The following is a 13,648-nucleotide window of genomic DNA, read 5'->3' as shown; positions in this document are numbered from 1 at the left end:
TTCCCTTATTAATCAAGAACCTATCTATCTCTGTCTTAAAGACACTCAGTGATTTGGCCTCCACAGCCTCCTGCGGTAAAGAGTTCCACAGATTCCTCCTCATCTCAGTTTTAAAGGATCGTCCCTTTAGTCTGAGATGGTGACCTCTGGTTCTAGTTTTTCCTACAAGTGGAAACATCCACTCCACGTCCACTCTATCCAGGCCTCGTAGTATCCTGGAAGCTTCAATAAGATCCTCCCCAAAGTCTCCCCCAATGGTCTTATAGTTGGTTTGCAGGTGCAGCAGGTAATTAAGAAGGCAAATGGAATTTTGTACTTCATTCCTGGAGAGATGGAGTTTAAAAACAGGGAGGTTATGTTGTAGCTGTATAGGGTGCTGGTGAGGCCACACCTGGAGTACTATATACAGGTTGGTCTCCTTACTTGTGAAAGAATATACTGGCACTGGATGGGGTGCAGAAGAGATTCACTAGGTTGGTTCTGGAGTTGAGAGGATTGGCTTAAGAGGACAGACTGAGTAGACCGGGACTATATTCATTGTAATTTAGAAGAATGAGGAAGGATCTTATAGAAACATGTAAAATTATGAAGGGAATATATAAGATAGAAGCAAGGAAGTTGTTTCCACTGGCATGTGAAACCAGAACCAAGGGGCGGGGGCCATAGCCTCAAAATAAGGGGGACCAGATTTAGGACTAAGTTGAGGAGAAACTTCTTCACCCAAAGGGTTGTGAATCTGTGGAATTCCCTGCCCTGTGAGGCAGTTGAGGCTACCTCGCTGAATGTTTTTACGGCAATGCAGACAGATTTTTGAATAGTAAAGGAATTAAGGGTTATGGTGAGCGGGCGGGTAAGTGGAACTGAGTCCACAAAAGGATCAGCCACTCCTGCTCCTAGTTCTTATATTCTAATGTTCTTATTTGAAGTGAAACGTTCCATTGACCAATAAAGATCAGCCGTGGAAATTTGCAGCATTGTTCTCAGTTTGCAATGACTGCTGGGCGAAGAATTAAAAAATGAACAAAATGTTTAACACTGCTGAAAGTATTCCATAATAGGGTTTAAAACTTTTAAGGTGATTGGACGATAATAATTGGAAGATAGGATTTTTATACAAAAATGCAACATTTCTTAATCGAATAAATGGGGAGGTTTAAGTTTAATCAGGTTTCTTGTTTTAAAAAGATCTAAATGGCAGCAACAATGGTCAGGGCAGAAGTTCACTTTTTTATTTAAAGATTGTTTAAAACAATAGCTACATTGGAGCAGGAAAGAATCATAGAAAGTCATAGAAAGTCAACAAGGTGTTTGTCACAACAGACCAATTGCAGACACAGATGTCGCACAAAGCCAAAAGTGATGAGTGGGACATTCACACCATGGAGTTTAAATCTGGTGATGTGAACTTCTCAACTTTGTAGAACTGTGGTCCCATGGTGTAATGGTTAGCACTCTGGACTTTGAATCCAGTGATCCGAGTTCAAATCTCGGTGGGACCTTTAGCTTGTTTTAAGGAACAATCATTTTAAAAAGATTAGTAATCGGGATTTTCATTCCTGTGATATCAGTGGAGAACTCAGTAGCTAGTCTGTAAATAGTTAATACTCCGCTACATGCCACCAGACTGTTGGGGGAGGTGGTGAATTGTTCATATTTATAAATATTGGCCACTGCCATCCTGCTGCATTAGTTTTTTCCTATTCACTCATGCAGGCATCGCTGACATGTCCAGCATGTGTTGCTAATCCCTAATTGACCTTGGGAAGGCAGTGGCGTGCCGTTTTCCTTAACCACTGCAGTGTGTTATGTAGTTACAAATGCCGTGCTGTCGGGTTGTGAGTTCCAGGATTTTGACTCAGTGATATGTGGAGGAACCACGATTATGTTGGATCTTGGGTTGTTAGTCAGGGAGCACTTCAATTAACACAGTGCTTGTGTGTGTGGCAACTGGCTGCTTTCTGACGGAAACTATTCCCGTAAAAAATAATCCCAAAGTACACTCCTGTGTGAACTTCTCAATATTGTAGAACTCTTTAGTATTCAACGTGGTCCCATGGTGTAATGGTTAGCACTCTGGACTTTGAATCCAGCGATCCGAGTTCAAATCTCGGTGGGACCTCAACATGTTTTAATGAACAATAAATTAAAAAAAGATTAATAATCCGGATTTTCACTCCCGAGCAGATCTCAGTAGCTACTCTGCAATGTTAATACTCCGCCACATACCACCAGGGGAGGGAGGGGGTTCTCATATTTACATAGATTCTCATTTTTGAAGTTTCTGTTGTTAAATTTCATTTCAGAAGTTTCTGTTTTTAAATTTCATTTCAGAAGTGTCTTTAAAATTGGGCAGAGGACTCTGTTAATATTGGGGCAATTGCCTTTTAACCTTTGGTACGTTTTAAAAGTTTCTGTGTTAACATTCATATTATGCTCATTTCAGAAGTTTCTGTTTTATAAACTTTTACTTTAGAAGTTTATTTTAAATTGGGCCGTGTTAAAATTGGGGCAGTTGTCTTGTAACCTTTGGTACGTTTCCGAAGTTTTTGTGTTTACATTGTGCTCATTTTAGAATGTCTTTAAAATTGGGCAAGAGGTTTCTGTGTTAAAATTGGGGCGATTTCTAACTTTTGGTGCGTTTTAGTTTAAGCTTCCAGCAAGTTTAATTCAACGCATTTTTTTTTGTGTGCGGCGGCGGCTGGTGCTTATTTCCACCCAGAGACAAACTGGGGGCCAAACTCACCGCCAGATCCCACCAGTGGAATTAAAAGAGGCAGCCTTTACTGAGCGGGGGAAATGAGTGCCCTGGCAGTCTATAAACCCGGGCAACAAGCAGAGAGGGTGGCAACAAGGAGTCGTTTTGTAAAGGTGGGGGGGGGGGGGGGGGGGGGTACAGGAATGACAAAGAGGCCGGTGCAACAGCATGGGAAATCGCAAAAGAAAAAACAAACGCCAGGCGTTGGTGGATTAATGTCACGGTTACTATCACAGCTAATTTACCCTGAGATTGCCTGAGCGACCTGCCGAATTCTGGGCGGGTTGATGTATAAAAACATGTTGAGGTCCCACCGAGATTTGAACTCGGATCGCTGGATTCAAAGTCCAGAGTGCTAACCATTACACCATGGGACCATCCTGTCAGCCGCTGTGGAATAGGCGCTTTAATAGGCGACGTGATCATCTGTCCTTCCGCAGCACGTCATGACGATCGTTGTTGCAACGTTGACGTCGAACGTCAGGACTTTAATGAGGGGATTTGTACCGTTTGTGGGTTTTGATTCCCCCGCACCCATTGCCCCGCGGAGCCCGAACCTGCCGTTCCCCCCTCCCTTCCCTTCCCTTCCCCCCACCCAACAACCCGAGGTCACAGGGCCGCTCGGCTCTTTCCGGAAAGGAGGCGGTGCCTAGGCCTCAACCTCGCGCGTGCGCGAGAGCTCAGCGAGCGGCCGCAGCTGTCAATGGCGGCCGGCCGCTGGGCGGTTGTTGAGGCAGTTGCTAGGGGAGCGGGTCAGTTGTTAGGGGAGCGGGTCAGTTGCTAGGGAAGCGGGTCGGTTGCTGAGGCAGTTGCTAGGGTAGCGGGTCGGTTGCTGAGGTAGTTGCTAGGGTAGCGGGTCGGTTGCTGAGGCAGTTGCTAGGGGAGTGGGTCGGTTGCTGAGACAGTTGCCAGGGGAACCCTGCTCCCCCCCCCCCCCCCAACCCCACTCTATAACGGCGAGAGGCATCCTGCCACACCATCGGAGCCAGTGTTCCTGACCACCCTGGACCTGTGATGATTCAAGCACAATGGCGCCATCACATGGGCGAACCATCACCTGGGGAGGTTGTTTCCTTCCCAACTCACTCACCATCCTGACTGGGAAATACTACGGCCTTTTTGTTGTGGTTGGATCAAAATTCTGCCCCCCCCCCCCCCCCCCCCCTCAACCAAAAGCACTGTGGGTGTAAATGTTTTTTCATCCATTCCATGGGAAATGGCCTTGCTAACTCAGAAATGTTATTACCCGGCCCTAATCCATGAAATGCCTACAGTGCAGAAGGAGGTCTTTCGGCCCATCAAGTTTGAACTGCACGCTCTGAAAAAACCCTCTACTTGTCTCACTCACCCCACCCTATCCCCGTAACATTAATCATGGCCAATCAACCTAACCTGCGCATCTTTGGGAGGAAACCGGAGTGCCCAGAGGAAACCCACACAGACATAGAACATAGAACACTACAGCGCAGTACGGGCCCTTCGGCCCTCGATGTTGCGCCGACCTGTGAAACCATCTGAAGCCTATCTGACCTACACTATTCCATTTTCATCCATATGTCTATCCAGTGACCACTTAAATGCCCTTAAAGTTGGCGAGTCTACTACTGTTGCAGGCAGGGCGTTCCACACCCCTACTACTCTCTGAGTAAAGAAACTGCCTCTGACATCTGTCCTATATCTATCACCCCTCAATTTATAGCTATGTCCCCTCGTGTTGGTCATCACCATCCGAGGAAAAAGACTCTCACTGTCCACCCTATCTAACCCTCTGACTATCTTATATGTCTCTATTAAATCACCTCTCAGCCTTCTCCTCTCTAACGAAAACAACCTCAAGTCCCTGAGCCTTTCCTCGTAAGACCTTCCCTCCATACCAGGCAACATCCTAGTAAATCTCCTCTGACCCCTTTCCAAAGCTTCCACATCCTTCCTATAATGTGGTGACCAGAACTGCACGCAGTACTCCAGGTGCGGCCGCACCAGAGTTATGTACAGCTGCAGCATGACCTTGTGGCTCCGAAACTCAATCCCCCTGCTGATAAAGGCTAGCACACCATATGCCTTCTTAACAGCCCTAATAACCTGGGTGGCAACTTTCAGGGATTTATGTACCTGGATGCCGAGATCTCTCTGTTCATCTACACTACCAAGAATCCTGCCATTAGCCCTGTACTCTGCATTCCTGTTACTCCTTCCAAAGTGAACCACCTCACACTTTTCCGCATTAAACTCTATCTGCCACCTCTCAGCCCAGCTCTGCAGCTTATCTATGTTACTCTGTATCCTATAACATCCTTCAGCACTATCCACAACTCCACCGACCTTCGTGTCATCTGCAAATTTACTAACCCATCCTTCTACACCCTCTTCCAGGTCATTTATAAAAATGACAAACAGCAGTGGCCCCAAAACAGATCCTTGCGGTACACCACTAGTAACTGAACTCCAGGATGAACATTTGCCATCAACCACCACCCTCTGTCTTCTTTCAGCTAGCCAATTACTGATCCAAACCGCTAAATCACCTTCAATCCCATACTTCCTTATTTTCTGCAATAGCCTACCGTGTGGAACCTTATCAAACACCTTACTGAAATCCATATACACCACATCAACCGCTTTACCCTCATCCACCTGTTTGGTCACCTTCTCAAAAAACTCAATAAGGTTTGTGAGGCATGACCTACCCTTCACAAAACCGTGTTGACTATCGCTAATCAACTTGTTCTTTTCAAGATGATTATAACCCTATCTCTTGTAACCTTTTCCAACATTTTACCCACAACCGAAGTAAGGCTCACAGGTCTATAATTACCAGGGTTGTCTCTACTCCCCTTCTTGAACAAGGGGACAACATTTGCTATCCTCCAGTCTTCCGGCACTATTCCTGTCGACAAAGACGACATAAAGATCAAGGACAAAGGCTCTGCAATCTCCTCCCTGGCTTCCCAGAGAATCCTAGGATAAATCCCATCTGGCCCAGGGGACTTATCTATTTTGACATTTTCCAAAATTGCTAACACCTCCTCCTTTTGAACCTCAATTCCATCTAGCCTGGTCGACTGAACCTTAGTGTTCTCCTCGACAACATTGTCTTTCTCCAGTGTAAACACTGATGAAAAATATCCATTTAACGCTTCCCCTATCTCCTCTGATTCCACACACAACTTTCCACTACTATCCTTGATTGGCCCTAATCTTACTCTCGTCATTCTTTTGTTCCTGATATACCTATAGAAAGCCTTAGGGTTTTCCTTGATCCTATCCGCCAACGACTTTTCGTGTCCTCTCCTCGCTCTTCTTAACTCTCCCTTTAGGTCCTTCCTGGCTAACTTGTAACTCTCAAGTGCCCTAACTGAGCCTTCATGTCTCATCCTAACATAAGCCTTCTTCTTCCTCTTGACAAGTGCTTCAACTTCCTTCGTAAACCACGGTTCCCTTGCTCGACAACTTCCTCCCTGCCTGACAGGTACATACTTATCAAGGACACGCAGTAGCTGTTCCTTGAAAAAGCTCCACATTTCGATTGTACCCATCCCCTGCAGTTTCCTTCCCCATCCTATACATCCTAAATCTTGCCGAATAGCATCATAATTGCCTTTCCCCCAGCTATAATTCTTGCCTTGCGATATATACCTATCCCTGCCCATTGCTAAAGTAAACATAACCGAGTTGTGATCACTATGACCAAAGTGCTCACCTACATCTAAATCTAACACCTGGCCGGGTTCATTACCCAGTACCAAATCCAATATGGCCTCGCCCCTTGTTGGCCTGTCTACATACTGTGTCAGAAAACCCTCCTGCACACACTGTACAAAAACTGACCCAACTATAGTACTCGAACTATAGTATTTCCAGTCAATATTTGGAAAGTTAAAGTCCCCCATAACAACTACCCTGTTACTCTCGCTCCTGTCGAGAATCATCTTTGCAATCCTTTCCTCTACATCTCTGGAACTATTCGGAGGTCTATAGACAACTCCCAACAGGGTGACCTCTCCTCTCCTGTTCCTAACCTCGGCCCATACTACCTCAGTAGACGGGTCCTCAAACGTCCTTTCTACCGCCGTAATACTTTCCTTGATTAACAATGCCACACTCCCCCCTCTTTTACCATCTTCTCTGTTCTTACAGAAACATCTAAATCCTGGAACCTGCAACAACCATTCCTGTCCCTGCTCTACCCATGTCTCCGAAATCGCCACAACATCGAGATCCCAGGTACCAACCCATGCTGCAAGCTCACCCACCTTATTCCGGATGCTCCTGGCGTTGAAGTAGACACACTTCAAACCAGCGTCTTGCTTGCCGGTGCCCTCTTTCGAACTTTTAACCCTATCCCTGACCTCACTACTCTCAACATCCTGTACACTGGGACTACAATTTAGGTTCCCATCCCCCTGCAGAATTAGTTTAAACCCCCCCGAAGAGCACTAGCAAATCTCGCCCCCCTGGATATTGGTACCCCTCTGGTTCAGGTGAAGACCATCCTGTTTGTAGAGGTCCCACCTACCCCAGAATGAGCCCCAATTATCCAGTAAACCAAAACCCTCCCTCCTGCACCATCCCTGTAGCCACGTGTTCAACTCCTCTCTCTCCTTATTTCTCACTTCGCTAGCACGTGGCACGGGTAACAACCCAGAGATAACAACTCTGTTTGTTCTAGCTCTCAGCTTCCACCCTAGCTCCCTGAATTTCTCTCTCAAATCCCCATCTCTCTTCCTACCTATGTCGTTGGTACCTATGTGGACCACGACTTGGGGCTGCTCCCCCTCCCCCTTAAGGATCCCAAAAACACGATCAGAGACATCACGAACCCTGGCACCTGGGAGGCAACACACCAACCGTGAGTCTCTTTCGTTCCCACAGAACCTCCTGTCTGTTCCTCTAACTATGGAGTCCCCAATGACAAGTGCTCTGTTCCTCTTCTCCCTTCCCTTCTGAGCAACAGGGACAGACTCTGTGCCAGAGACCTGTGCCCTATTGCTTACCCCTGGTAAGTCGTCCCCCGCAACAGTATCCAAAACGGTATACTTGTTATAGAGGGGAACGACCACAGGGGATCCCTGCACTGCCTGCCGGTTCCCTCTCCCTCCCCTGATGGTAACCCATCTACCTTCTTCTTTTACCTGAGGTGTGACTACCTCCCTATAACTCCTCTCAATAACCTCCCCCGCCTCCCAAATGATCCGAAGTTCATCCAGCTCCAGCTCCAGGTCCCTAACGCGGCTCTCGAGGAGCTGGAGTTGGGAGCTGGATGTAGTCAGCAGGGACACTAGAGGTGACCCTTTCCTCCCACATTCTGCAGGAGGAACATTCAACTGCCCTAGCCTCCATTCCCACTGAACTAACTTCCCAACTACTGAAAAATAAAAATAAAAAACTTGTTAGTTTAGCAATCCAACGGACAGAACTTTTTTGTTGGTTAGAGGAGGATGGGTGGGCGACACTACGTAAGTAGTGTTTCGGGTAAAGCTGTCACTCGAGAACAGCCCCTTCACAAACCACCTTCAACTTACGCTGACCACACTGCACGTATGCAAATCTCCCCGGAACAGCCAATCAGAAGCTCTGCTCTGCTGCCCTCTGCTGGATGCTTGCCTTCCGTCGAACTCCTCGGGTCACTTGTGCAGGTGCACCTTCACCTTACGCTGACCGCACTGCACGTATGCAAATCTCCCCGGAACAGCCAATCAGAAGCTCTGCTCTGCTGCCCTCTGCTGGGGAGAACGTGTAAACTCCATACAGACATTCACCCAAGGCTGGAGTTGAACCCGAGGCCTTAGCCCTCTGAGGCAGCTGTGCTAACCACTGCCCTTCAGAAGGTGGTGGGGAGCTGCGTTCTTGAACCACTGCAGTGCATGTGGTGTTGGGTGGCACAGTGGTTAGCATTGTTGCTTCATAGCTTGGGTTTGATTCCCGCTTGGAGTCTGTGCGGAGTCTGCACGTTCTCTTCTCCACGTGTCTGCGTGGGTTTCCTCCAGCTGCTCTGGTTTCCTTACACAAGTCCTGAAAGACATGCTTGTTAGGTGAATTGGACATTCTGAATTCTCCCTCAATGTACCCGAACAAGCGCCGGAGTGTGGTGACTAGGGGGTTTTCACAGTAACTTCATTGCAGTATTAATGTAAGCCTACTTATTACACTAATAAATGTTATTCGGTGCACCCACAGTACTGTTAATGAGGGAACAGCACATATATTTCCAAATCAGGCTGGTGTGTGGCTTGGAGGGGAGGTGTTCCCATGTGTCTGTTACCCTTGGCCTTCTAAATGGTGAAGATAGCAGTTTTGGAAAGTGCTTGGAGGAGCGTTGGTGAGTGGCTGCCGTGCATCCTTGTAGATGGTACACACTGCTGCTACTGTGCATCAGTGGTGGAGAGAGCAGATGTTGACAGTGGTGGATGGGGTAGCATCCAGATTGTGTCGAGCTTGAGCATTACTAGAGCTTCACTCATCCAGGTAAGTGGAGAGTTACATCATACACCTAACTTAGGCCTTGTAGATAATGGACAGGCTCTGGGGAGTCAGGACGTGAGTTACTATCCACAGAATTCCAAAGCCTCTGACCTGCTCTTAGAACAAAGAACAAAAAATAGTACAGCAAAGGAACAAGTCCTTCGGCCCTCCAAGCCTGCGCTGACCGGGCTACCCGTCTAACGTAAAACCTTTTACACTTATGGGCCGTTTTCCTCCATTCCCATCCTATTCATGTATTTGTCAAGATGCCACTTGAACACCACTATTGAACCAGCTTCCACCATCTCCTCCGGCAGCAAGTTCCAGGCACCCATTATCCTCTAGGTAAAAAACTTCCCTCGCACCTCTCTAAACATTGTCCCTTGCACCTTAAACCTATGTCTGCTACTAATTGATTCTTCCACCCTGGGAAAAAGCTTCTGACTATCCACTCTGTCCATGCCCCTCAGAATGTTAGGTGAATTGGACATTCCGAATTCCCCCTATGTGCACCCGAACAGGCGTTGGAATGTGACAACTGGGGGCTTTTCACAGTAACTTAATTGCAATGTTATTGTAAGCCTACTTGTGACAATAAAGATTATTATATTTTGTAGATTTGTTCTATTTAGAGTACCCAATTAATTTTTTCCAATTAAAGGGCAATTTTAGCGTGGCCAATCCACCTAGCCTGCACATCTTTAGGTATTGGGGGGGCAAAACCCATGCAAACACGGGGAGAATGTGCAAACTACACACGGACAGTGACCCAGAGCCGGGATTGAACCTGGGACCGCGGCACCGTGAAGCAGCAATGCTAATCACTGCGCCACCGTGTTACCCCTGACTTCTAATAATAACCTTTATCAGTGTCACAAGTAGGCTTATATTAACACTGCAATTAAGTTATTTTGAAAATCCCCTAGTCGCCACACTACGGTGCCTGTTTGTGTACACTGAGGGAGAATTCAGAATGTCCAATTCACCTAACCAGCACGTCTTTTAGGACGAGAGGGAGGAAACCGGAGCACCCGGAGGAAACCCACGCAGACACGGGGAGAGCATGCAGACTCCGCACAGGCATTGACCCAAGCCGGGAATCAAACCCAGGTCCCTGGCACTGTGAGCAACATTGCTAACCACTGTACTTCACCCTTCAACCTCCGTCGTTCTAGTGAGAACAAACCTAGTTTATCCAACCTCTCTTCATAGCTAATGCCCTTCAAACCAGGCAACATCTTGGTAAACCTCTTCTGTACCCTCTCCAAAGCCCCCACATCCTTCTGATAGTGTGGTGACCAGAATTGAACACAAGTGTGGCCTAACTAAGGTTCTATACAGTTGCAACATGAGTTGCCAATTTTTATACCCCATGCCATGTCCGATGAAGACAAGCATGCCAAATGCCTTCTTGACTACCTTCTCCACCTGCGTTGATACTTTCAGTCATCTGTAGACCTGGACAGCCAGCTCCCTATGCCTGTCAATACTCTTCAAGGTTCTGCCATTTACTGTATATTTCCCACCTATATTAGACCTTCCAAAATGCATGACCTCACATTTGTTCAGATTAAACTCCATCTGCCATCTCTACGCCCAAGTCTCTAACCAATCTTGAAGGTGAACTTGGAGCGTGGATTGTTACTTGGGACTACATGGTTAGAACAGGGATAGGAATGGTTGTTGGAAGTTCCAGGGTATAGATGTTTCAGTAAGAGTAGGGAAGGTGGTAAAAGAGGTGGATGAGTATCATTGTTAATCAAAGATAGTTTAACGGCTGCAGAAAGACAGTTCGAGGGAGATCTGCCTACAGAGGTAATATGGGCTGAAGTTAGAAATAGGAAAGGAGTGGACATGTTGTTAGGAGTTTTCTATAGGCCCCCAAATAGTAATAGAGATGTGGAGGAAGAAATTGCAAAGCAGATTAGGGATAGGTGTGGAGGTCTCAGGGTAGTTGTCATGGGTGACTTTAACTTTCCAAATATTGATTGGAACCTCTATAGGTCGAACAGTTCGGATGGGGCAGTTTTTGTACAGTGTGTGCAGGAGGGTTTCCTGACACAATATGTAGATAGGTCGACAAGAGGTGGGGCCACATTGGATTTGGTACTGGGTAGTGAACTGGGCCAAGTGTTAGATTTGTTTGTGGGAGAGCACTTTGGAGATAGTGACCACAATTCGGTGTCTTTCACTATTGCAATGGAGAGGGACAGGGCCATACGGCAGGGCAAGGTTTATAATTGGGGGAGGGGTAATTATGATGCGCTTAGGCAAGAATTAGGGAGCATAAGAGGGAACAGAAACTGTCAGGGAAAGGCACAAATGAAAAGTGGAACTTGTTCAAGGGACAAATACTGCGTGTCCTTGATAGGTATGCCCCTGTCAGGCAGGGAGGAAATGGCCGTGTGAGGGAACCATGGTTCACAAAAGAGGTTGAATGTCTTGTCAAGAGGAAAAAGGAAGCGTATGTAAGGATGAGAAAACAAGGTTCAGTTGCGTCGCTTGAGGGTTACAAGGTAGCAAGGAATGAGCTTAAAAAAAAGGGCTTAGGAGAGAGCATGAGAAGTCCTTGGCCGGTCGGATCAAGGAAAACCCAAGGCTTTTTACTCTTATGTGAGAAATAAAAGAATGACCAGGGTGAGGTTAGGGCCGGTCAAGGACAGTAGTGGGAACTTGTGCATGGAGTCAGAAGAGATAGGCAAGGCATTGAATGAATACTTTTCTACAGTGTTCACCAAGGAGAGGGGCCAAGTGTTTGAGGATAAGAGTGTGATACGGGTGGGTAGGCTGGAGGAAGTAGATGTTCTGAGGAAGGATGTATTAGCAATTTTGAAAAACCTTAGGGTCGACAAGTCCCCTGGGCCAGATGGTATATATCCTAGTATTCTTTGGGAGGCAAGGGATGAGATTGCAGCGCCTTTGGCTTTGATCTTTGGGTCCTCACTGTCCACGGGAATAGTGCCAGAGGACTGGAGAGTGGTGAATGTTGTTTCTCTGTTCAAGAGAGGGAATAGGAATGACCCTGGTAATTATAGGCTGGTTAGTCTTACTTAGGTAGTCGGTAAGTTAATGGAAAGGGTCCTGAGGGATAGGATTTATGACCATTTGGAAAGGTGCAGCTTAATCCGGGATAGTCAACACGGATTCGTGAAGGGTAAGTCTTGCCTCACAAATTTGATTGAATTCTTTGAGGTGGTAACGGAGTGTGCAGATGAAGGTAGAGCAGTTGATATCGTATACATGGATTTCAGTAAGGCATTTGATAAGGTTCCCCATGGTCGGCTCATGAAGAAAGTAAGGAGGTGTGGGATAGAGGGAAATTTGGCCAATTGGATAAGTAACTGGCTATCACATAGCAGACAGAGGGTGGTGGTGGATGGAAAATTTTCAGACTGGAGACCAGTTCCCAGCGGTGTACCACAGGGATCAGTGCTGGGTCCTCTGCTATTTGTGATTTTTATGAATGACTTGGAGGCGAGGGCTGAAGGGTGGGTCAGTAAATGCTGATGACACCAAGATTGGTGGAGTAGTGGATGAGGTGGAGGGCTGTTGTAGGCTGCTAACAGGGGGCTTGAGTTTAAGAGCCGTGGGGTTATGCTGCAACTGTACAGGACCCTGGTGAGACCACATTTGGAGTATTGTGTGCAGTTCTGGTCACCTCATTATAGGAAGGATGCGGAAGCATAGGAAAATTACTATGATGCTGCCTGGATTGGAGGGTAGGTCTTATGAGGAAAGGTTGAGGGAGCTAGGGCTTTTCTCTTTGGAGCAAAGGAGGATGAGTGACGACTTAATAGAGGTTTATAAGATAATGAGGGGGATAGATAGAGTGGACGTTCAGAGACTATTTCCTCGAATTGATGTAGCTGTTACAAGGGGGCACAACTATAAGGTTCGGAGTGGGAGATATAGGAGGGATGTCCGAGGTAGGTTCTTTACTCAGAGAGTGGTTAGAGTGTGGAATGGACTGCCTGCTGTGATAGCGGGGTCGGACACTTTAGGAACTTTCAAGCGGTTATTGGATAGGCACATGGAGCACACCAGAATGACAGGGAGTGGGATAGCTTGATCTTGGTTTTGGACAAAGCTCGGCACAACATCGAGGGCCAAAGGCCCTGTTCTGTGCTGTACTGTTCTTTGTTCTATGTTCAATCTATATCCTGCTGTATCCTCTGACAGTCCCTGTCGCCGCCCGCAATTCCACCAACCTTTGTGTCGTCGGCAAACTTACTGATCAGACCAGTTATATTTTTCTCCAAATCATTTGTACATACTACAAACAGCAAAGGTCCCAGCACTGATCCCTGTGGAACACCACTAGTCACAGCCCTCCACTGCTACCCTCTGTCTTCTATGACTAGGCAGTTCTATATCCATCTTGCCAGCTCACCTCTGATCCTATGTGACTTCACCTTCTGTACCAATTGCCAT

The 13,648-nt window shown here is 46.9% G+C and overlaps 3 non-coding genes across 3 annotated transcripts; 2 read left to right on the top strand and 1 right to left on the bottom strand.

Moving 5' to 3' along the window:
* Positions 1-1,427: 1,427 nt before the first annotated feature.
* On the top strand, positions 1,428-1,499 carry trnaq-uug. The gene has a single exon. It is a non-coding gene; the product is annotated as a tRNA-Gln (tRNA).
* Positions 1,500-2,047: 548 nt separating this feature from the next.
* Positions 2,048-2,119, top strand: trnaq-uug. The gene has a single exon. It is a non-coding gene; the product is annotated as a tRNA-Gln (tRNA).
* Positions 2,120-3,060: 941 nt separating this feature from the next.
* Positions 3,061-3,132, bottom strand: trnaq-uug. The gene has a single exon. It is a non-coding gene; the product is annotated as a tRNA-Gln (tRNA).
* Between the last annotated feature and the right edge of the window lie 10,516 nt (positions 3,133-13,648).

This window comes from Scyliorhinus canicula, chromosome 19, assembly GCF_902713615.1.
Source record: "Scyliorhinus canicula chromosome 19, sScyCan1.1, whole genome shotgun sequence".
In the NCBI taxonomy this organism is placed as follows: Eukaryota; Metazoa; Chordata; class Chondrichthyes; order Carcharhiniformes; family Scyliorhinidae; genus Scyliorhinus; species Scyliorhinus canicula.
Note: the sequence above shows the minus strand (reverse complement) of the source record. Positions and strands in the feature narration are given on the sequence as shown.